The sequence below is a fragment of the Giraffa tippelskirchi genome, chromosome 9 (genome assembly GCF_054371585.1).
Source record: "Giraffa tippelskirchi isolate mGirTip1 chromosome 9, T2T-mGirTip1v1.2.pri, whole genome shotgun sequence".
NCBI classification, from domain to species: domain Eukaryota; kingdom Metazoa; phylum Chordata; class Mammalia; order Artiodactyla; family Giraffidae; genus Giraffa; species Giraffa tippelskirchi.
The window spans coordinates 143,743,155-143,768,707 of record NC_137283.1 but is presented as its reverse complement, the minus strand read 5'-3'; the positions used below and the strand labels follow the sequence as shown (position 1 = coordinate 143,768,707).

Genomic DNA, 25,553 nt, shown 5'->3' with positions numbered 1-25,553 from the left:
GACTGTGCCAGGCACAGATGAAATTATGCCATTTTTAGCTTCTGGGGTGAAGATGTTGCAGGGCCTGCACTAGACAAACAGTAACCCTCCCTCCATGGACACATCTTCCCACTAAAGCCCAGCAGGACTCACATGTCTGCAGCCTTCCTGGCCTTTGCAGGTCCTTGTCATGGAATCTCACATTGGGTGCATGCTAAAGTGATTTCCCATCAATGCATACAATGAGTGTAAATTTGTTGCTGGTGGATGTATACAGAAGGCTTTGGCTGGTCTTTCTTAACCACAGAGTAGTCACATTATTGTGTAGAAAGCTTTCTGACGCATTACTGTGGGCTGACAGAACTTGCTCAGGGCCCTCAGGGAAATAGGAAGTATTAGTTAAGGCTCAAGCCTTTTAATTCCTTCTCTTTTTGTTTCTTTACCAACAAATTTGGTTTGGTCTGTGAGTATCTGGTGGCTCAAATGGTAAGGAATCTGCCTCCAATGTGGGAGACTGGAATCAATCCCTGGGTTGGGAAGATCCCCTGGAGGAGGGAATGGCTACCCACTCCAGTATTCTTGTTTCGGAAGTCCCATGGCGGGCATTTCCCATGGAGTCATAGAGAGTCAGACAAAACTGAGCAACTAACACACACACACACACACATTTGGTGACTTAAAGTTGACATGTCAATAGACATGTCACATCATCTCAATTTTTGGCTCACCAACTGAGTGGTATATAAATAGGGCCAGCACCTTTATGATTCCCATTTTATCTTATTATTTTTTTGCAGTACAAATTGACTTATATTCCCATTTTATATATGAGGAAATTCAAGCTCAGAGAAGGTAAGGGAACCACACCCAATGTCAGTCCATGGCAGAGGGAATCTTCAACCTGTGTCTCCTCCTGGTGAATCCCATACATGCTTTCTAAAAACCTTTCTTAAAGCTGGCTATAGCATTCTCTGTGGTCCACAGAAATAGCCTTATTCTAGGAGAGAGGAAGCCAGGTCACTCCTCACTGATTTTATTGTGTAATCTCAGAGAGATTGCTTTGACAACTGCTTAACCTTTCTGAGCCTCTATTTCCACATGCTTTTCTCACATTATAAGGATATTATGAAGATGAAACGGTAAGCTGTGAAAAAGAGAATAATACATGTACTTAAGGCATTATTAAAACATTTTCTTCTCTATATTGCTAGTTATCAATTAAAAGAAATATTATAATCTACGTGTATACCCATGTTAAAACCAAAGAGCAGATGCTGCAATAAAATTAGTTCTGGCACCTAGTGTAAAGGCCTTTAATGAAATCAGAGAAAGCCTGATAAATGAGACAATATGATAAAATATTTAATTTTGTAATCTTTGTATATCTATTTGCTTAATTGTTTTTGCTTATTTTTCTCTACTTTTGTTTGTTTTGGTGAGAATCTGTGCTAAGGAAGAATTATTAATAAGATTTCTAAACAAATTATTTCCCCTTCAGTGAAATATCAGAGAGAATGAAAGTGAGATTCCAAATAACTTTAGTATATGTGGAGTCAATGAATAGTGTGTGAATGAAGACCATTCGTGGGTCTTCAGATTTTGGCAAGCTGCTTTAAAGCTGAAACCAAAGCATATTTTAAAAATTTATTCTAATTTTTTTCAGGGTGACTTATTGCTGGCTGCATTGTTTAAATTGTGTTCCTCAAATTATTTGTATAGGTATGAACAATATAGAAATCAAGCTAATATGCCCATGTTGGATACTGGTCAATGTTGACTGAAACCCAAAATTACGGATCCAAATACACATTCTCCAGCATTTGGATTTATTTGAAAACAAAGAGAAAATTAAATCATGTATGATAGGCTAATCAAATCCTCACTGAAAATGGCTTTGGGATTCTAACTCATTGTTTAGAATTTTAGTAACATTTATGATAGATGATGCTTTTACCTTTAAAGTAGAAGTTGATTTGAGACTTGAAATGCTTTCTGATCAAATGGATTCTAAACTTGTTAAAGTACATGTGTTCAAATCTGATTTTATACCCTATGGATGTTCAGCAAATAAAAAACATTCATCCAACCCTTTGAATACTCTGCACAGGATCTGCTTGTAGGATCTGCCAGTGTAAGTTATCTGTGTCCAAGAATATGTCAGATGCATTTACCACGTCTGCTGCTGAGCCTTGACAGTAGCTGGAAATTTGACCATGTCTCAAAGATAATATAATTTGACCATATTATTTCCATATTATTCATATGCAATTTCTTAGAGAAGGAAAAACAATTAATGTTTTTCTTGAGTTGTGTTATATGTACCTTTTCAGTTGTATTTATGAAATCCTTTCTTTTCTTGGAATCAATACAGTTGGAGGCTAGAGGAAAGAAAAATATTTGGGGAGTTTCCACATTACTTTTTATGTTCCTGGAACCAGTTAGGTTTAAGAGTTGTGCTGCCCAAACACTATTGAAATATACAAATAGATTCAATTTTGGAAACAGTTACCAGCTGCATTTATTATGTCTTTTGTAATAGTCCTCATTATTGAGGTGTGTATGTGTATAAATTAGTGAGTGTGAACATGAGCTAATAGGAAACAAAGGTAGGACTAGTACATGAAGCTAGAAATGATGTTAATGATCAAAATACATGTAAGCAAAGCCTAGAAACTTCCTAGAGAAAGGCCCCAAATTTAGATGTTAGCTTTCTAGCAGTCAACCTACAAAGGGACACTAAATAGGCTTACAATGTAATCTATAAAGTCAGTTTTTAGGAAAAATAAAATTCTCCTTGATATTGATACCACATACATATCTCTGATATGTCCTCACTTTAAAAAGACAATTAAATATTGTAAACTGCACAGCTCCCTTTTAATTGCTAAATAAACTGAAATAGACACCTTGCTTTGTCTGTAGTAGCGTGCAATACATATTTTTGTTACCACTGAATTGGAAACCAAAACGTGGCATAGGATCATCATCACTTTTCTTTGACAAATTGATTAAAACACTGACAAAAATCATCTCAATCACTAACAATACCATAAGAAATGAATATTCAGGCCGTCAATAAATATATCCTTAATGTTAATGGGCTGAAGCACAGCATGACTATTACAATATTCTGCTTTAGGTAGTGATATATAGAATTACGAGATTTGATATCATTAGCTATTATATTCTCTTCCTCACAGGATTCCCCCTTAATCTTATTATCTTTCAAAAATCAATTTATTGAGTACCTACTGTGACAGACACCTGGATGCAACAACCTTGATTGGGAGGAATTATTGTTTTCGTTTTCTGAGAGAAGAAAGAAGTATCAAAAAGGTTAAATAAATTGTCCGATATTATGCAGTTACAGGATTTAGATCCCTGACCTCCATCTCTTGCCTCTCCAGCTTGGCAGATGGATTCTTAACCACTGTACCACCTGGGAAGCCCTAGAACTAACGCAGGGGTGTGAATTTCCTGAATTAAAATGCGGTATTCTTTTCATTTGCACATTTTCTCTCTCATCCTAACATGCTTCAGGTTCTAATCCAGGCATGATCTCTCTTTTCCCCTGGTTTTCAGTGCTTTTCACATCTACATGTTTGGCATAAGTATACATAGAATTAGAGCTTCCCAGGTGTCACAGTGGTTAAGAATCCTCCTGCCAATGCAGGATTTGGTCCCTGGGTTTGATCCCTGCGTCCGGAAGATCCCCTGGAGAAGGAAATGGCAACCCACTCCATTATTCTTGCCTGAAAAATTACATGGACTGAGGAGCCTAGTGGGCTACAGTCCATTGACTCGCAAGGTGTCTGATGCGACTGAGCATGCATGCATGATAGAATCAGCATCAGACTTCACGGGTCTTTAGCAATTAAAATGACCACTCCAATCAGTACGGAGGCAGGAAAGAAAGAGTGAGAAATTGGAGAGACCATGTTAAATTAATATTTTATTGTTTACATTTCAGTTAAAGAGATTTAAGCCTAAGTCTTACTTACTTCAGTTACTGTATTGAGATGAGATTCTTAACAAAAGATAAGGTGATTGGATGTTAAAAATTATTATTTGATTAAAAAAATACACATTTCTGTCAACTTTTTTTCTACCTAAACTTTTAAATAACATCTAACTTCTCTGTACCTTGCAACATTTGCAAAAAATTTCTCTTTGTGGTTAGTAGATGAAAAAGTGCCAGAAATTAAAAAACTAACCCTTTTTGAGGTGTTGGGATGCTCAACTTTCCCGAAGTCCACTTAGGTCTGTCACTTAGTCCTGAGGGGTTTCTGTGTCCTCAGTTATTGGATATGGTGGTAGACTAACCAAGATCCCATCTGTGCTCTATGTCTGAGAGTTTATGAAGCTCTTTTTTATTTAGTAAGCAAGAAGAGTGTTTTCTCAGGTGCTGGACACACACATGTGGTATATTCACGTCATTCATTATTTCATTCGCTTGTTCACATTTATTTATTCCTCCATTCACTCAACTGACAAATATCTATTGACTTCCTACTCTGCCAGCTACTGTCCCATGTCCTGTGGGACGTTCAAATGACATTTTAACTTTCAATATATTTCATTGTGGTTGAATATATATAGTTAATTCAATAAGATAAGGAATCTATATCCTAGATATTAACTAATAGTTCAGTCTTTTAAACTCCACATTTCTAAAATCAAAATAGATAAGTTTTCGTGTTTATAGTAAAAGATCTCCACAGCTATTCTTTTAAAGAAAAGATAAGAAATATATAAATTTTTAAAAATTATTTTACATCTGCTATTCATAGATAATGGCTTCAACAGTTCATCATCTTTAGAGTTTTACTGAAAAAATAAAGAAATTTTTATATTTTATTTGATATAATAATAGTATTTGGATATATTTGTCCAACACTTTGGCCACCTGATGCAAAGAACTGACTCATTTGAAAAGACCCTGATTCTGGGAAAGATTGAAGGTGAGAGGAGAAGGGGACGACAGAGGATGAGATGGTTGGATGGCATCACCGACTCGATGGACCTGAGTTTGAGCAAGCTCCGGGAGTTGGTGATGACAGGGAGGTCTGGCGTGCTATAGTCCATAGGATCGCAAAGAGTCGGACACGACTGAGCGACTGAACTGAACTGATCAACTTAGATAAGTTTTGTGTATATTTTGGTGCAAAGTACTCTTTTTAAATAGCCTAATAAGAAACAATGTTCTTAAGACTGTCAAGTGATTAATTACTCAGGGAAAATAGCTGTTTAAACTCATTAAGCCCCTCAACAATTTCTAGCTCCTTCATGCCCATCAGATGACCAGCATTCTACTTTTCTGAGCAAGTTAAGAACATCTTAAGGAAAATTCTCAGTTTCTTTTCTATCTAAAATGTTATTTTGCTTCATTATTTCTTCTTTTCCTTCAGCCTAATTCAGAAAAGTTGGACTTCCCTGGAGGTGGTTAAGGCTCCGTGTTCCCAGGGCAGGGGACATGGGTTCCATCTCTGATTGGGGAAGATCCTGCATGCTGCTTGGTGCGATCAAATAAATATAGAATAAATAAATAAAACAAAAGTTTTCATTCTTTCTTCTAAAACTGATCTTTTAATCGATGCCTTTGAGTTCCCTTTTCTTTCCCACTTTTCCAAGAGTTTACTCCCTAATTCTCTTATCACTTCTTTTTCCATTTAGCTTCAAGTCTTCTTTATTTTACAGACTTCTCAAAATTGATTCTTTTTCAGGTTACACATTTGTAGTTTGTCCAGGAAGAGATGGAAAGAGATGAAATATGTGTGAACTTTCTACAGTGTCTCTGTGATTGGGGTAGTCTGCTGGGAACTTCTGATGTCAGCCCCTGTCCACCAGAGTTCCCTTCTCAGCCCTCACTTCCATTACCTTGACGTGCCAAATGTTCTAGTTAGACCAGCTGTTTCTTCAACATCCGCTGGTCTTCTCTAATGCATAATGATGTGTACATATTAAATGCCTTTTTTCTGCATCTGTACTTACCAAATCCTAGCATTCTTTTAAGACCTAAGAGAGTGTTTCCTAATTGCTGCATGCCCAATCAGTGTCTTGTTTCTGTACTCCCATAAGGCCATTTTATGCCTCTGTAGCTTTTACAACTTGTTTATATGGTTTTCTGACACACTAGACAGCAAGCTCTTTGAAAGAAGGATTCTTGTCTTGTTTATCTTTAAATTCCACATGTGTACATTATTTTGAATTCATACTCGATGTCATTGAAATTGATAAAAGTTAATAGATAAATGAAACAATAATATCTAGATTCAAACTTCATATGAAATTTGATTTCCAATAATATTTTATGTCATCACATTAGGATATATATGCTTTGGAAAATGTGTCATATGATTGAGTGAATGAGCCAATAGATGAAATTCTGGAATTGTCTGACAGAGTTTGCCTATTAGGATATTATAGGCACCTGCTTGAAACTTGAACATTTTTCTAGCCTCAAACTTTGCAGGTGATGACGTATCCCAGGATGAGGCTGAAAATATGAATGCCACCCAGAGATTATCAAAGTGCCAGGGTAGTACCTGAATAACTCATAGCAGAGGTGATTATAAAGCTTTTCTGGTTACCTCACTTGGATAAGGGATTCCCTGGTGTCTAAGATGGTCAAGAGTCTGCCCGCAATGCTGGAGGCCCGAGTTCGATCCTTGGGTCCAGAAAATCCCCTGGAGAAAGAAATGGCAACCCCAGTCCAGTATTCTTGCCTGGAAAATTCCGTGGACAGAGGAGCCTGGCAGGCTACAGTCCATAGGATCGCCAAGAGACACGACTGAGCAACTACGCACACTTCACTTGGATAAAGCATGACTTCCATTTGAACCACTTACCACTGTTGTCCTACCTGGCTCTTCAGACCCTTCTTGATCGTATACTTTGTTAAGCTCTGATAATAGCTGGTATTCAGATTATTTGTCATTTCTTAACTTTATGTCTAATTCCAAACTCGTCAGGGTTGTACCCTGTTGTTTATTTTTTTCTGTTTGCCTCATCAATCCTTGGACAGTGTAGAATCAAGATTTGAGGTTGTGTAGCTTTACACTGGCACGTGAGTCCCCACTTCCCCATTGACTGTAAAAATTTTCAAGAGAAACAGAATTGGTTATTTCAGCAGCTCAGTTGCTAACTGAATAGGGCTCATCTGATGAGGTTGTAAGATATGCCATAGGCTTTGCCTTGATTTCTTCTTGAAGGATCTTTATTGTGTGTGGACCTAAGATATGGAGACTGAAAACAATTTTTTTCAATACATCTGAGAATCAGTTGTAGCATGAAATTTTGGAATGCAATTCAAGTTTTCAGCTGTGCTTTCATTACTTTGGGTATTATTTCCATTGATGTGGGAGGCTCTTCCCTAAGAGAGAGATTTTCCTTCAGGCAAGGTCAGTTTGTTCATGCATACTTACGAATATAATGCATATTTTACCACTCGATTTCTCTGTTCTCTTTGTTTACAGAATCCAAAATTAACCGTTGGCTTTTCTTTATGCTAATCTTGGCACATCCAGGAGTAAAAGGAGATTTAAAGAAAGAGTTATGACCTTATTTAGATATACCGAAATAGTAACCAAATAGTAAATGTAAGTTCTGTAAAAGATGAAACTGGAGAAAACAATACCTTGGAGGTATGACTTTGTTATGTCATACTTCTCATTAGAGTACACTAGTCAAATAGTCCTCCTTTGGCTTTATCCTTCAAGTATTTAGTTAAAGAATAAATATTTAAGATAACTTGTTAAGCAGTAGTTATTTACCTGCCATAATATTATTAAGGGACAGAATAGAGGGAATTGAAAAGAAGAGAAAGAAAAATTAAGGTGAGAATATAAATATAAAAATGTATCACATATGAGAAAACAAAAAAAAATTTAATTAATACAGAACATCTAATTGGCCATGCCCTTTTGCAAAAACAAAGCAGCAAAGAGCATTCTGCAAGCGAAGTAGTACCTGTGAAGGTGGGGTCCCATATTTTATAGGCTCTGTTAGTGAAATTTTGGTTTTATGAACCAAAGGGCTTACCTCCATCAACTGTCAATTAAAGAGCTGGTCTTGCTTTGGGATAAAAATTGATAAACAGTTTAATGGAGCATTGGTTTTTAACTACTATAATTTTCTGTTCATTTGACTTACTAACTTTAAGGTATGGGTAGTGAATGTCATTGCTCATTCTAAGTTCAATATTATTAATTCCTCATTTTTATTCCGTTTTTCATTTAATCAGTTTCTGCAATGGGGTCAGGTTAATAAACTTGTAATAAGATAGTAATATGGATAGTGGAAAATAGTTGACTTGAAAGGTTGAAGACCTAAGCAATATATAGTCCAGATCATCATAATGACCTATGAGTCCTTAAGCAAGTATTTTAACTTCTCTGGTTCTCAGCTTTTTTTCCCCTGTTATTTGGCTGAGGGATTCAATGATTTCTAAACTCTTTCACATTACTACATACTCCCTATATGATTTAGAACAAGCTCAACAAATAATGGTGATAAAAGTGAACGGTTATGTTTTTGCTCCTAAAATAAGTTAAGTCTGATGTCAAATATGTGGTCAAGAAAAAAGAAAAATCTCAGTTACAACCCTGATCTTGGAAAACTTGACATGTGTTTAAGAATACATGTGGGGGAGAAGTTTGCATTGCCAACACCAGACAATCATAGCCCAGATGCAGAGTAAGGACCAGAGAACACTATACTATCCTGAATCATCAAAGAAAGATTAAATTATGTTCAGGAGACTGTAATTAACTCAAGGAGAAGGCTAATGTACTTTGGAAAATAACCACTAGCAGATGTTAAAACAAAAATTATTTCTCTGTGGTCTTTACCTAACCATAAGATTGTATTAACTAGAACATTTACCTTATTCCCTAAGCTTCCCCATGAACCAGACTTTCACCACACTAAGATAAAATAGATGAAACTAGAGAGAAACAGGAATGGTAGAGCCTTATGTTTTTATTTCATCTGGTTATTTATCTCTAAATCTAACACTGGAAACTGCAAGTTTTTGTGTGTTAGCATACATGCATGCTCAGTTGTGTCCAACTCTTTGTGACCCCAGGGACTATAGCCCACCACCCTTCTCTGTCCATGGGATTCTCCAGCCAAGAATACTGGACTGGGTTGTCATTTCCTTCTCCAGGGGATCTTCCCGACCCAGGGACTGAATCCACATCTGTTGAGTCTCCTGCATTGGCAGGCAGATTCTTCCCCCGAGACCTCTGGGAAGCCCCATATTACTGTGTGTGTGTGTGTGTGTGTATGTGTGTGTGTGTGTGTGTGTGTGTGTGTGTGTGTGTTTAGTTGCTCAGTCATGTCGGACTGTTTGCCACCCCAGGAACTGTAGCCTGCCAGGCTTCTCTGTCCATGGGATTTCCCAGGCAAGAATACTGGAGTGGGTTGCCATTCCCTTCTCTGGGGGATCTTCCTGCCCCAGGGATTGAACCTGGGTCTCCTGCATTGCAGGCAGATTCTTTACTGAGTGAGCCACCAGCGAAGCTCATTAGCATGTATAGTTTTCTTTAAAGACTAGTATCATTGTGTCTCTCAAGCCTTTTCTGCTTGTCTTGATAGGATTGGCCATTTCCTCTTTTGTGCTCTGCCCAGTACTGTGCTTATATTTTTGTCAAAGCACCTAAAACACTTCGCAGCACGTACTTGTTCACAAATGTTTCCCTTCTAGGCTCTCTAGGGTTTACTTTTTCTTTTTTCTTTTTGAGTTTGCTTTTTCATTTATGTATTTTGTAAACTTAGCTCATTTTCTGATCAATATAGACATTCTATAAATGTCTAAAAGTGTCACAAAATAGTCCAGAAACCCTAATTAAGGAGGCTTAAGTTATAATCATTAATTCACAGGTACTTACTCTTTTGTGTTTTTAGTAGTCCTAATTCACACAATGCTTTTATTTTGTATCTTTCCTGTGCTCCAGCACTGACAACCTGCTGAGAAGTGGCGCTCTCAGATCATTTTCGCCAGCAGTTTCCAGAACCAGCCCCCTAAACACAATGGCAGAGTAATTGAATTTTGATAGTTTGTCCCACCCTCCTTTTGTGAAAACTCCCCTTTTCCAAGCACACTTTTCACTTTTCAAAGCCTTCTATGTAGTTGTCCCAGCAGTGAATTGTCCCCTGCTCCCAAATTAGCACCCTTTTCCCCTTTCTACTCTTTATCCCTTTTTCGTCTTTACATTCTGAACTCAGTTCCAACCTTTAGCTTCATATCATAACTGTTTCTAAAAATAGGAGCTTATAATCAGACTTATCACTGTTTGTGTGTGTGTGTGTGTGTGTGTGTGTATCTTCCCAGCCTATAACTATCTTCTCTACCACCTCCCAGGTACCTCTTATTTTGCCCCTCTAGACACTCCAAGAGCAACAGTGGCCCCATTCAAAGTTCTTTTTTGTAGCAAGGAGAAGCTGCTTCTTCTGGTACACTTTTGTACACTCTGATAAAGTATTCAAGCATACATTTATCTTTCAGTACTGTCCTCCCATCTTTACCTACTACTTTTGAATCTCTTCTACTCCCTTCTATAAAATAAAAGAGGTATGTATCTCTTTTCTAGTACTGAATATATGAAGAGTGGTATTCCTTCTTTTAAACATTTCTTTTAACCAAGCAGTACAAGGATCATATCTTGTTTCCAGGTCCTATTTGCCACTTCTTCCATAGAGTTGAAGCACATAGTAATTGTTTTTAATTGTGACAGCTCTCATCTAAAGTGTAACTGGTATATCTTATTGGCTCTTCTACTAAAATTATGATCTAGTGTGTATGTGTTTAACCTCAGAAAAAAGGTTGATACATTTGTATTTGCATGAGAAGTTTGCCAATGAAGTGCTAACCATAGTAAACTATTAAACCATAACTTGTGTTAAAATAATTTGGAAGAATAGAGAAATGAAATACTTAAGAATCTTACCAGCAATGGACATTTTAGGTACGTCTCCATGTCTGTCTATCTATCTATTAATACCTACCTACCTATCTAATCATAGCTCAACATGACCCTCACTTAGCTTAGTAATAATAACCTGTAAGCTTCCAAGAATAAATATCTAATGTCAAGGATGATTTTTTTTCTAAAAATAGGCTGAGAAACCACTGGATTAGAAACAATAATGTTCAAATTTTCCAAGTGTTTGTTACAAGTAGGCGACAGAGGTTTGGAAAATATTTTTAAGGAACTCTTCTGTAAGCCTGTAAATGACGAAAAATCAGTCTTTACTTTGTTAGTTAAAGTGAAAGATAATTTTTGCCTCATATTTAGGAAGGAATTTTAAATAACTTGGAGATATTTAACAAGATCTGTGAATACAATTTTCTGAAAATTTGTTAGTTTTATTGGATATTAATGTTTCATTACAGAGTAGTTTCTTATGAATCCAATAATCTAGAAGTAAAGCTTAAAAAATGAAAAATCTCTCTTTATTCCATCGTTTAAAAAATATACTGTGTGAACTGCTGATTTCTAGGAAATACAAGCATAAGTTATAATACTGCATTCTCAGGAACTGTTTGAGGAAATATTTTTCTTTTATTTCAAAGAAGACACTGAGGCATAAAAACTCAATTAAAATTAAGGCAAAAACAAATTTCTGAGATGGTTATCTCTATGTCTCTATTTTAATAGTAACAACAATTGCCTCCCTTGTAGAGGCCACTGCTAATTCCAACTGCAACAAAATGATTTGTGCAAAATCTCCAAACCTGGTGTCCTGTCTTTCATGTTATTATCTTTTAGATCTTTGCTTTAAAATCACACTAATTACTTGGAAGTTTCTGCGAGGTAAAATAGCAGCATAATATTACGACCACTGCTTTTTTTGTTCTTCAAGGGCAAACCAATCATTGAAGAGGTCATGCATAGCAGTTCCATACAATAGAAACAATTTTCAAACCCTCTTAATGAGTGAAAAGAGCAATCATCTATCATCTAACCTTCCAGTTGTATGTGCATATCATGAGACGACTGTTTCCTATTTCCCATGGCCATAGTCCTGGAGAGTCAGACTGGAAAAGTAGGGTCAGAACTGGGAACACTGTCCCTGACACATCTTGTCTGGAGGACTCACATGCTCTCTGTTGCCTGTGGAAGCTATTGGTGGGAAGGATGCTTTCTGGGTTAGGGGATGGTTGGGTGCTTGTGTGCAGCTGCCAGATAGCTGGAAGGAGTGGGTGTCAGTGCCAGTGTTGTGAGGCTGAAGTTCTCCTTTTGTCTTTTAACTCTTAGTTCAGTGGCCATGGGGTCGCCAATCACAGGTAGTCCCTGGAAACCACAAGCTGTTGTTCCTTGTAAATAGCTGTATATATAGAATCTTGGCCTATTTCTATCTTGGATGAGTTCATCTCAGAGTGTGAATCAGTTCAGTTCAGTTCAGTTCAGTCGCTCAGTCATGTCCGACTCTTTGCGACCCCATGAATCGCAGCACGCCAGGCCTCCCTTTCCATCACCAACTCCCTGAGTTTACCCAAATTCATGTCCATCGAGTCAGTGATGCCATCCAACCATCTCATCCTCTGTCATCCCCTTCTCCTCCTGCCCCCAATCCTTCCCAGTATCAGGGTCTTTTCCAATGAGTCAACTCTTCGCATGAGGTGGCCAAAGTACTGGAGTTTCAGCTTCAAAATCAGTCCTTCCAATGAACACCCAGGACTGATCTCCTTTAGGATGGACTGGTTGGATCTTCTTGCAGTCCAAGGGACTCTAAAGAGTCTTCTCCAACACCACAATTCAAAAGCATCAATTCTTTGGAGCTCAGCTTTCTTCACAGTCCAACTCTCACATCCATACTGGAAAAACCATATCCTTGCCTAGACAGACCTTTGTTGGCAAAGTAATGTCTCTGCTTTTTAATATGCTCTCTAGGTTGGTCATAACCTTCCTTCCAAGGAGTAAGCGTCTTTTAATTTCATGGCTGCAATCACCATCTGCAGTGATTTTGGAGCCCAAAAAAATAAAGTCTGACACTGTTTCCACTGTTGCCCCATCTATTTGCCATGAAGTAATGGGACCAGATGCCATGATCTTAGTTTTCTGAATGTTGAACTTTAAGCCAACTTTTTCACTTCCTTTCTTACTTTCATCAAGAAGCTTTTTAGTTCCTCTTCACTTTCTGCCATAAGGGTGGTGTCATCTGCATATCTGAGGTTATTGATATTTCTCCCTGCATTCTTGATTCCAGCTTGTGCTTCCTCCAGCCCGGCGTTTCTCATGATGTACTCTGTGTATAAGTTAAATAAGCAGGGTGACAATATACAGCCTTGACGTACTCCTTTTCCTATTTGGAACCAGTCTGTTGTTCCATGTCCAGTTCTAACTGTTGCTTCAGAGTGTGACTAGCTCAGTGATTTATTCGTTTTTATCTGAGAGATGCCATGCTTTAGCTTAGGTCATATTGCCAGTGTACAGTTTTGTCTTTTTTAGCACTTGAACTTGATTTTCTTTTCAAAAGAGGTGCTCTTTGGTTTGTTAATATGGATATGGTTTATATGTATAAATGCTGCTGCTGCTGCTAAGTCGCTTTAGTCATGTCCGACTCTGTGCGACCCCATAGACGGCAGCCCACCAGGCTCCTTCGTCCCTGGGATTTTCCAGGCAAGAATATTGGAGTGGGTTGCCATTTCCTTCTCCAGTGCATGAAAGTGAAAAGTGAAAGTGAAGTCGCTCAGTCGCGTCTGACTCTTCGTGACCCCATGGGCTGTAGCCTACCAGGCTCCTCCGTCCATGGGGTTTCTCAGGCAAGAGTACTGGAGTGGGGTGCCATTGCCTTCTCCGTTAACTGAACAACAACAACTATATTATAGGTTTTATAAAAGCTATAATATTGTATATGTATAATTATAAAAGCTATAATATTGTCGTTGTTGTTGTTCAGTTGCTAAGTCGTGTCCAAATTTTTGCGACTTGATGAACTGCAGCACTCCAGGCTGCCCTGTCCTTCACTATCTCCCAGAGTTTGCTCAAACTTTTGTCCATTGAATCAAAGATGCCAGCCAACCATCTCATTCTCTGTTGTCCCCTTCTCCTCCTGTCTTCAATATTTTCCAGCTTCAGAGTCTTTTCCAATGAGTCTGCTGTTCGCATCAGCTGGTCAAAGTACTGGAGCTTCAGCTTCATCATCAGTCCTTCCAATAAATATTCAGGGTTGATTTCCTTTAGGATTGACTGGTTTGATCTCCTTGCTGTCCAAGGGACTCTCAGGAGCCTTCTTCAACACCACAGTTCAAAAGCATCAGTATATATATTTAAGGATATATATACATATAAAATTATACCTTATATATATACTTACTTAATATATATACTATAATTTAATATGAAGAAAGTGAAAGTGTTAGTCCCTCAACAGTGTCTGACTCCTTGTGATCCCATGGACTGTAGCCCACCAGGCTCCTCTGTCCATGGAATTCTCCAAGCAAGGATACTGGAGTGGGTAGCCATCCCCTTCTTCAAGGGATCTTCCCAACCTAGGGATTAACCAGATATCCCATATTGTAAGCAGATTCTTTACCTTCTAAGCCAGTAGGGAAGCCTTATTTTATATGTATATATACATATATATACATGCATACATATATATCTATCTTTAAGGACCCCATCACTATTCCCTCAGTGTTTATTCAGTCATGCTCTTTGGCTTAAATGAAGCTTTCAATTTTGAGAATGGTGGAGCTTGTCAAGAGTCATTTAAGTGCCAGAAAATGGTTGATTTGAGGCAAGAACAAAGTTTAGAAAGAAAATAAATCTAGCATTCGCTTAATAATTTGCCCTTTGCAGCAACAGAATCTTATCTGACCACCCACATTCATCTGGCTGCTGACGTGGTTCTTGCTTCAATTGCAGAAGCTATTTTTGCACCTTTTGTGTCTTTTGAGGAACCGAGTGGGCCTACGTGCTTATAATGATTCATGTTGCAAAGTGCACAGGGTGTCCTGAAGTGATATGCAAAGAGGAGGAGAAAATTAAAGCTAACTGCTTCCTTTAAGCATTTTGAACATTCACATGAAATGGTACTGGATTAAGGCACATTTTAACTCTCATGTCTTGATGCTTTAGTTCTTTCTATGAGACATAACTTGTCTGGAAGAAAGGGCAATGTTTTTAAAAATGAACAAATACACAATGGATATCTATAGATATGTAGTACTATTTTATATGGGCCTTTTATACTGGGAGATAAACTATCTAAAGATCGTGACTGATTAATCTGTTTGGATTATGTACTTTGACTGATCTTCTATGCATTTTTCTTTGGATCAGGCTTGAATAAATTAATTCTAAGTATGAGAAAGTTCCTTTCTTCGTTACTTTCCAGAGTTTGTTATGTCTCAGGATTTAACTTTGGTTGGTTTTGGCTTCCTATTTCAGAAATTAATTTTAGCATGGAACATAACATTGCTGAAATAAACTATAGAAAAGAATTTTCTATGAGGTTATCTGAGTCTTCGTCCTGGGGAGTTTAGTTGCTGATGCACCAAAAGAAGTTTTGTGGGAATCAGCTTTAAGTCAGATTTGTATCATGGATTGCAGTGGCATAATTTCTAGTTCCAATACGTTGTTTTAATCCTAGCATTATTTTCCATGTTGCTTCCACGTTTACTGTAATAGATAATTCTCTTTTAATGCAAGAATTTATTCAAAAGATGTAAAGTATGTGAAAAGACAGGAAATTTTTTCTTGAAAGAAAAAAAATCTTGAAGGATCCAGTTCCAAATTTTCTTTTCTCAAGGAGAGCATTTCTATGAGTAGTATGTCGGTTAAATTCACTACAAGGTTCATCATTTAAAAAAAATCTTCTTGTTTATTTTTTAGATTCCCAGAAGTTGTGCATGTGTTCCTGTGGAGGGAGTTGGCATCGTGGAAAGCAAAGACGGCTGTGATGCACTTTTTTGATATGAGGATAACAGGTTAATAGCTGAAATTTATTGTTTTATTCTATTATTTTTACGTTTAACTTGAAGAGAAGTTTTAACTTACTCTGCACCCATATGTGAATTGACTGTCATCCAGTCTGGGAAGAAACAATGTATATGCTATTTAGTGAGTGAAGGTATTGTTTTGTTTTTCATAATAGCCCAGTTTTAATTATAATTTGCTTAATTGAAGCAGCTTCATTTAAGAGAATTTCTTTCTGGCAGAGTTTATTTTCATACAAAATTCTGTGTGGTAAAACCTAATAACTTTTGTTATAGAATGTGAAAGCATTCCACCAGGAGAGTAAAATCCCAATTGTAAAAAATTTGCAAAAGCTTATGACAAAATATTAAAATTAGTAAGCTGTAGTCATAAGTCACAAATACTTTGGACAGATATGCAAACTGTACAACTATCTGCAATCATTATAACCAACATGCAAAAAATATAGTTCAGTTTTCCATTAGGTTTGAAATGTCAAGTTAAATTTTAATGTATGTCAAACTAGATGGTGATCATCGCAATCTCTTTACTTTTTCTCCAGAAGTTCTCTTAATTGCTTGGCAAGGTTTTATATAGTATACGGTACCCTCCTCATACTGGCTACTTGCTCCTTTTAGGGAGAACTAAGGTTGTGATGGGAAGTTTGACTAATAAAAGAAGCATTTATAATGAATTTGGCTCTCAGAAAGGTGCCTTTTTTTAATCATCCTGTGGAAATAAGTCTGTATTCAGCTGGACTCTGGCGCTGCTCATGGTTTTTCGGTAGATCCTTTTTTCCTTCATCCGGTACTCATAGGTGGTAGTGACTTGTGGGTCTGTCTGTGTTAAAGCAGCAGTGCTCTGAGATGCTTGTGTATTTCTTAAAATATTTTGCAGTTGATCTATGACATTTTGAAAGCAGATACATGGAAATGGCCTCTAAATTTTGGTCCAGTAATTATTATCAGAAGACATCTGTTTTATTTACAAGTGTAATTCCACCAATGTCTCAAAAGAGACCAAATCACCATTTTAGTTTTTAAAAAATGTTTTATTATTAAAACAGTGGAAGTAGAGTAGTAGTGTTTATTACCTGTCATTTTATACCATTATTATTTAGGATGTTATTATTTAATGCTCACTTGACTTTTGCCACCACTCAAGTAATGATTAATTTCCTGAGGTAAAGTTTTTTTCTAAGATAGTGTTTTTCTAAGCAAAAGATCCCAGATTGACAACCCTGGGTACTGTAGGCCTTTATTCGTCTACAGAGCTGGGCTGCCCGGCTGCCAATCCCACCCAGCTGTTATCCTGAAGAGACCTCTGTGGAGGTCTATACGGGAGGCTGTTTCTTTGCCTTTCCTTTCAGGGCCTGTCTGAGGAAATTATTTAACTGGGTGCCAGATTTATTTGAGTGGGACTGAAGCATGGCCAAAGGAGTGGGCACACTTTTAGAAAAATGGCAGCTCTTCCAAGTAATATCATTTTCTTTTCTTTTGCTCAGTTCCTTTAGTTCTGTTACCACTGAAACAGCATGCAGAAGGTAGTGTCTTTTTCAATATTACCCCACTCAGAAAAATGCACAAAGCCTGCAAGGCAATGCCTGCCTTTCTTTACCAACCCAAGGACTCCTATGGGCTAGAGCACCATCCACAGGAAACCCCAAAGTTATATCCTCCTGCAAATTATCCAACTCCTTTCATAGCACTCAAAGGCATGAGGGAAAAATTTCAATGTGAATTTGAAGCTGTGTTTGGAATACTGTTCCTTTGTTGGCAATGAGTGCCAAAAGTGAATTTGCGTGGGTTTGGTTACCATAAAAAGAAACCTCAGAGAACGAAATGATAACCGGCTATTTTCTTTCCATGTGAGGATTGCTCTAATATTGCATTTTTAACACATCAATTGATTGGGGAAATTAGAGATATACTTTTAACACATAATTAGAGAATTTGAAAAATGAAATCTATACAATCATTGAGAAGTAATGTAGCTATAATTAACTATATTACTACTGATCTTCATAGCTCCAAGTAGATCTTTATTGAGAAAATTATACTAAAATTACAGATATATACAATGATACATTTGATGGTTTATAATAATATTCTGAGATTTTCTATCTTATAAGAATTTCATACATTTAATTAATACAACACAAGCTCAAGAATTTCTACCATTGTTGGTAGAGTTAGATGGCTAAGTAAAAGTATCCTTAAAAAGTATCACCAAAAAAAGACAAATGTCGTTATTAAACTTTGGCTTAAACTTTGAAAGCCTTATGGATTTTCAAGTGAATTTATTTTCCTAAGTGTAAGTTGAGGCGAGCAGCAAAGAGACTTTGAACACCAGAAAGACATGCCATGCATGTCCAGGAATAGATCTATGGTGCCAACCATTTGCACTGCAGAATTTTTCCAGTCTCCAAGATAAAGCAACCGAAGCCAAGAGATTAACGAAGAGTCCAAATGGTTCATGAATAGAATCAGTAAATTCCCAAAGGATCCGTCACTCCTGTTTTCTCCCATCTACCTTTCTGTGTGCCTCAGAAACTCCAAGAAGGAAAGTGGTCTTATGGATAGCAGTTAGTTGAAGGCTGTCCAAGGATGGGTTAGAGAGTTATATCCTCAGATATGTTTAAAATCTCATGTAAAAGGTTCATGTGAAATAGGAGTGATTTCCAGTTCCCTAATAATGGTCTTAATTAAGCCTGTCACTGAAGTGAAAAGTTAGACATTATGGTTCAAAGAAATGTAGACCAAAAGGGGTCCCAAGTCCTACTGGGATCTTCAGTTCAGGCAGAAGGACAGAATCTCTTCCTGGACAGAGGTAGGGAGAATGATACCAGGTTTATCTAATTTATGATAAAATAGTAAGACATCTTAGGTGGGTTTATCTTAGAAATTTAAAAGGAGGTTTTCCTGACAGATTCAAGGAAGTCTGGTGGCTCAGTGGTAAAGAATCTGCCTGCAGTGCCGGAGACCCAGGTTTGATCCCTGGGGGAAGATCCCCTGGAGTAGGACATGGCAGCCCACTCCAGTATTCATGCCTGGAGAATTCTGTGGACAGAGGAGCCTTGTGGGCTACAGCCATGGGTCACAAAGAGTCAGACATGACTGATCAACTAACAACACTTTCCTGACTGAAGCTATTTGCATAATTGAGTCAGTGTGTTTTTTACCGGGATCAAAGTTGTGATTTTTAAAACATTTTCTGGATAATAAATACTATTGGAATATAGGATGTTCTTCTATTAGTATCAGCAAGATTGTTTTTAAAAATAAAAAGTAGGCGTGACTTTTTCTGATTTGCCTTTTAAAATTTAAACCCATCGACAATTAAATAACTATTCCAGATAATTTTTTCTGACCATTAATGTATTATTTCTGAATAATACATTAAAAAATAATGTATTATTTCTGATCTACTTTTGAATTTTGTGTAAATCACTTTTCTTCATCTTCTGGTCTGTTCTTTAATAGCAAAATATTATTACTTTTCCTTGAATTTTATTTGGTGCTTTTATTTTTATATATCCTTAGTGGATAAGAATTGTATATGTCTGGTTTAGGGTTTAATAAATTTAATTCTTTACTGTAAACCATAAAAATTAAATCTGATTTTAAAAGTTATTGCCTCATTGCTACACGAAAACACTATATTGTTATTTAACTATTAAATATAGTATCCCAGTTCCGTTTTTCATAAAATTTTATGTACGTGTTTAACTTGAAGTCCATATTTTAAGCAAAATTATATATTCTATGAAAACCGAGAAATGGCAAGTGACCATATGCCCAATTTTCACTTGTGAGGTTCTTATTAATACTTTCTTAAAAGTAATGCTTTTCAAGGAACAAAGTAAAACAGTTGTATGTCATGAGACTTAATCATGGTCTCACAAGGGGCTGTCTTCATTAATACTTCAATATACAGATTTTAACATTGTTTAAATTGTGGATTTGTTTGAAATCCATACAGAAATCATATATTCTCTCAGGACTATGAAAAATTCAAGCATTGGAAGTATCGGAGTCAAGAGAAAATACTTGGAGAAAGCATTATTGCAGATGTATTTTTTCTGTTATGTTCAGTTGCTAAGTTGTGTCCGACTCTTTTTTCGACCCCATGGACTGAGCCTGGTGGCTCCTCCGTCCATGGGACTTCCCAGGCAAGAATACTGGAGTGAGTTACCATTTCCTTCTCTAGGGGATCTTCCTCTCCCAGGGGTCAAACCCATATCTCCTTCATTGGCAGACAGATTCTTTACCACTGAGCCACCAGGGAAGCCCATGTTTTATTTTACATTGTGATAAAACTTAACAGTTGAGCTGGGAGTAGGGGATGCCGGTTGGGGAGGTGAGACCCCCTTAAGCTTGGCAGTCAGCCAAACGTGGATTTGATTCTGGTTCTGATCCTAAGTATGGAAGACAGTCTTAACCATTGGGCCACTGGTGGAGTCCCCAGAAGGACTTCTGGATTACAGATATCTTGCTTCAGATACCTGGGGGCTTCTGATTTCTCATCCAAAAGATTTATTCATTCCATGTTTTTCCCCGTTTTCCAAGTGTACCTATTACCATCACTGTAGCATTCTATATTAGGGAGCAAATTGGTCATGGAAATAACATCAGTCTTTGAGTTTTAGTTTGGGAAATTACAGTACATTTACACAGTGGCATCTTTTTTCTTAACAAAGATTTTATTTAAAATGTGAACATGCATGGGTGCATGCTAAATCACTTCAGTCGTGTCTGACTCTGTGACCCCATGGACTGGAGCCCGCCAGGCCTCTCTGTCCATGGACATTCTCCGGGCAAGAATACCGGAGTGGGTTGCCAAGCCCTCCTCCAGGGGATCTGTCCAAATCAGGAATCGAACCCAAGTCTCTTATGTCTCCTGCATTAGACATACTCAGGGTAAAAAAAAAAAAAAAGAAAAAGAAACAAAGAAAAATAAAGATTACCAGAAGTCATAAGGATAAAGGTAGAAATCCCTTCCTTTGTCCCTTCTTGTGACTCCCTGGCTCCATTTCAGTGATTTAACTAATGAAAAAGCTGTTTGGCATCCTTACAGAAATTTTCTGTTTATTGCCTGTTTCTCTTTTACACAAATGGGATTATAAAATACATTCTGGGGTGCAATAAACTATTTTACATCCAATGTTACTACCTTATAGATGAGCTTTTATATTAGTACTTATAGATACACTTAATTTTCTTTAAGTGGCTGAGTTTTATGACTAAGTCTTAATTTACCTAAGTAATCCTTGTACACACATCTTTGTGCTCTTGTGTACATCTGTAAGGACACATTTCAAGCAATGGAATTTCTGCACCAAAGAATATGAGCTTTCTTACTATGATAAACACTGCTATATTGGCTATTAAGGACACACATCAGATATTATCATAATTGATACAGTTGAACATTGAAGTTCTCAGAATGCTATGTGTACTACATTGGCCATTCCCTTATGGAAACTGAGTATTCACTTAATATCTAATAGTTTCTAAGTTGTCAAGTTTTCCTGAGCCATTCATAGTCATCCGGAGGACTCTTTAACTTTGCCGTCATGCAAATTTCCTAAAAAGGATACTTATTTAAAAAAATTTTAAATCTACCGGTTGAATTTTAAAAACCCACTCTTCTCCGCTTTTTAATATCTAAGGAATTAAAACCAAGCCTTTCTCTCAAAAGTGTAAGATGTTTTAATATGTTAATCTTATATTTTAGAAAATATGCTCTGAAGTTTAAAAAACTTTTTTCTCTTTGAGTTATTCTTAGGCATAGTGACAATCAGTATTATGTTTACTACTTTAGTATAGTCTTTTCTAAAGCAGTTACTTGCTGTATTTTTTAGAGCACATAATATGTTGTTATTTGTTGTCCAGTCGCTCAGTCATGTCTGACTCTTTGTGACCCCATGGACTGCACCACACAAGGTTTCCCTGTCCTTCACCATTGCCCAGAGTTTGCTCAAACTCGTGTCCACTGAGTTGGTGATGCCATCCAATCATCTCATCCTCTGTCATCCCCTTTTCCTCCTGCCTTCAATCTTTCCCAGCATCAGGGTCTTTTCCAGTGAGTCAGCCCTTCCCATCAGGTGGCAAGAGTATTGGAGCTTCAGCTTCAGCATCACTCCTTCCAGTGATTTTTCATTCAGGGTTGATTTCCTTTAGGATTGACTGGTTTGATCTCCTTCCTGTCCAAGGGATTCTCAAGAATCTTCTTCAACACCACAGTTCAAAGGCATCAATTCTTCGGAGCTCAGCCTTCTTTATGGTCCAACTCTCACATCAGTACATGACTACTGGAAAAACCATAGCTTTGACTATACAGACCTTTGTCAGCAAAGTAATATCTCTTCTTTTTAATATGCTGACTAGGTTTGTCATAGCCTTTCTTCCAAGGAGGAACCATCTTTTAATTTCATGACTACAGTCACCATCCACATTGATTTGGGAGCCCAAGAAAATAAAGTCTGTCAGTGTTTTCATTGTTTCCCCATCTATCTGCCACGAAGTGATAAGACCAGATGCCATGATCTTAGTTTTTTGAATGTTGACTTTTAAGCCCACTTTTTCACTCTCCTCTTTCACTTTCATCAAGAGGTTCTTTAGTTCCTCTTTGCTTTCTGCCATAAAGGTGGTGTCATCTGCATATCTGAGGTCATTGATATTTCTCCCGGCAATCTTGATTCTAGCTTGTGCTTCAGACAGCCCAGCATTTCATATGATGTACTCTGCATATAAGTTAAATAAACAGGATGATAATATACAGTCTTGATATACTCCGTTCCCAATTTGGAACCAGTCTGTTGTTCCATGTCAGGTTCCTACTGTTGCTTCTTGAGCTGCATACAGGTTTATCAGGAGGCAGGTAAGGTGGTCTGGTATTCCCATCTCTTTAATAATTTTCCACAGTTTGTTGTGATCCACACAGTTAAAGGATTAAGTGTAGTCAATGAAGCAGAAGTAGATGTTTTTCTGGAGCTCTCTTGCTTTTTTTTATGACCCAACAGATGTTGGCAGTTTGATCTCCAGTTCCTCTGCCTTTTCTAAATCCAGCTTATACGTCTGGAAATTCTCGGTTCACGTTCTGTTGAGGCCTAGCTTGGAGGATTTTGAGCATGACCTTGCTAGCATGTGAAACGAGTGCAATTGTGTGGTAGTTTGAACATTTTTTGGCATTGCATTTCTTTGGGATTGGAATGAAAACAGCTTTTCCAGTCCTGTGACCACTGCTGAGTTTTCCAAATTTGCTGGCATATTGAGTGCAGCATTTTCACAGCATCATCATTTAGGACTTGAAATAGCTCAGCTGGAATTCCATCACTAGCTTTGTTCATAGTAATGCTTCCTAAGGCCCACTTGACTTTGCACTCCAGGATGTCTGGCTCTAGGTGAGTGATCACACCATTGTGGTTATCTGGGTCATTAAGATATTTTTCATATAGTTCTTTTGTGTATTCTTACCACCTCTTCTTAATATCTTCTGCTTCTGTGAGGTCCATACCGTTTCTGTCCGCTATTGTGTCCATCTTCTCATGAAATATTCCCTTGGTATCTCTGAGTTTCTTGACGAGATCTCTAGTCTTTCCCATTTTATTGTTTTCCTCTATTTCTTTGCATTGATCACTTAGGAAGGCTTTCTTATCTCTCCTTACTATTCTTTGGAACTCTGCATTCAGATGGGTATATCTTTCCTTTTCTCCTTTGCCTTTCGCTTCTCTTCCTTTCTCAGCTGTTTGTAAGGCCTCCTCAGACAACCATTTTGCCTTTTTAGCATTTCTTTTTCCTGGGGATGGTTTTGATCACCACTTCCTGTACAATGTTTTGAACCTCCGCCCATAGTTCTTCAGGCACTCTGTCGATCATATCTAATCCCTTGAATCTATTTGTCACTTTCACTGTATAATTGTAAGGAATTTGATTTAGGTCACACTTGAATGACTTAGTGGTTTTCTCTGCTTTCTTCAATTAAGTCTGCATTTTGCAATAAGGAGTTCATGATCTGAGCCACAGTAAGCTCCCAGTCTTGTTTTTGCTGACTATATAGAGCTTCTTCATCTTCGACTGTAAAGAATATAATCAGTCTGATTATCAGTATTGACCATCTGGTGATGTCCATGTGTAGAGTTATCTCTTGTGTTGTCGCAAGAGGATGTTTGTTATGACCAATGTGTTCTCTTGGCAAAACTCTGTTAGCCTTTGTCCTGCTTCGTTTTGTACTTCAAGGCCAAACTTGCCTTACTTCAGGTATCTTTTGACTTCCTACTTTTGCATTCCAGTCCACTATGATAAAAAAGACCTTTTTTTTTTTTTTTTGGTGTTAGTTCTAGAAGGTTTTATAGAACCTTCAAGAAGGTTGAATGGTCTTATAGAACCGTTCAACTTCAGCTTCTTTGGCATTAGTGGTTGGGCATAGACTTCTATTACTATGATATCAAATGGTTTGCTTTGGAAATGAATCAAGATCATTGTTTCATTTTGAGATTGCAGAGACATTACTTTGCCAACAAAGGTCCGTCTAGTCAAAGCTATGGTTTTTCCAGTAGTAGTATGAATATGAGAGTTGGACTCTAAACAAAGCTGAGCACTGAAGAATTGATGCTTTTGAACTGTGGTGTTGGAGGAGACTCTTGAGAGTCCCTTGAACTGCAAGGAGATCCAACCAGTCCATCCTAAAGGAAATCAGTCCTGAATATTCATTGGAAAGACTGATGCTGAAGCTGAAACTCCAATACTTTCACCACCTGATGCGAAGAACTGACTCATTTGAAAAGACTCTGATGCTGGGAAAGATGGCTGGATGGCATCACCAGCTCATGGACATGAGTTTGAGTAAACTCCAGGAGCTGGCGATGGACAGGGAGGCCTGGCGTGCTGCAGTCCATAGCGTCACGGAGAGTCGTACATGACTGAGCGACTGAACTGAACTGAACTGCATTTTGGACTCTTTTGTTGACTATGAGGGCTACTCCATTTCTTCTATGAAATTCTTGCCCACAGTAGTAGATATAATGGTCATCTGAATTAAATTTGCCCATTCTCGTCTATTTTAGTTCACTGATTCCTAAAATGTCAGTGTTGACTCTTGCCGTCTCCTTACATTACATCTCATAACATTGTGAGATCTACATATAGTGAATTTTAAATTGACATTTGTAATCAGCAATGTTGTAGTTTAATGGAACAATATTTCCTAACTGTATTTATTTTCTACCCAGGAAGCGTCAAGACAATCATGCCCATGAGAACTCTAAACCATTCAGGTAAACATTATGTTTTTTAACTTTCCCCAAAATATGTTTTGTCATCCATATTATGAAGATTTTATAACTATTTTATTTATATGCACTTTTCTGCCTTTTCCAAAGCTCTATGACAATCTTTAATTCTTGCAGCCAGCCTTAGTCTAATCAATGTTTTTAAGCTATAAAATATACTTATATTTTATGTTAACTCTATATATAATACATATAACATTTTATGTTAACATTGTATTACATACTTGTAAATTATATCGTATTATACATTTAACATATCTAAATAGAGAAATATGTAGTATACTTAGCATGTAAGTCATAAAACTTGGTTAGAAATAGCTTTAAATTTATTTTAATGAAGACTTTTAAAAATGTTA

The 25,553-nt window shown here is 37.3% G+C and overlaps 1 protein-coding gene across 8 annotated transcripts in view; it reads left to right on the top strand.

Annotated features, from left to right (window-relative positions):
* Window positions 1-25,553, top strand: part of HIVEP2 (HIVEP zinc finger 2) — a 294,756-nt gene that overhangs the window by 240,486 nt on the left and 28,717 nt on the right. For all 8 annotated transcript variants that reach the window (XM_081530968.1, XM_081530974.1, XM_081530975.1 and 5 more), the window contains 2 exons: window positions 15,822-15,916; window positions 25,138-25,182. The gene's annotated coding sequence lies outside the window, so the exon portion shown is untranslated. The remainder of the gene's footprint in view (window positions 1-15,821; window positions 15,917-25,137; window positions 25,183-25,553) is intronic.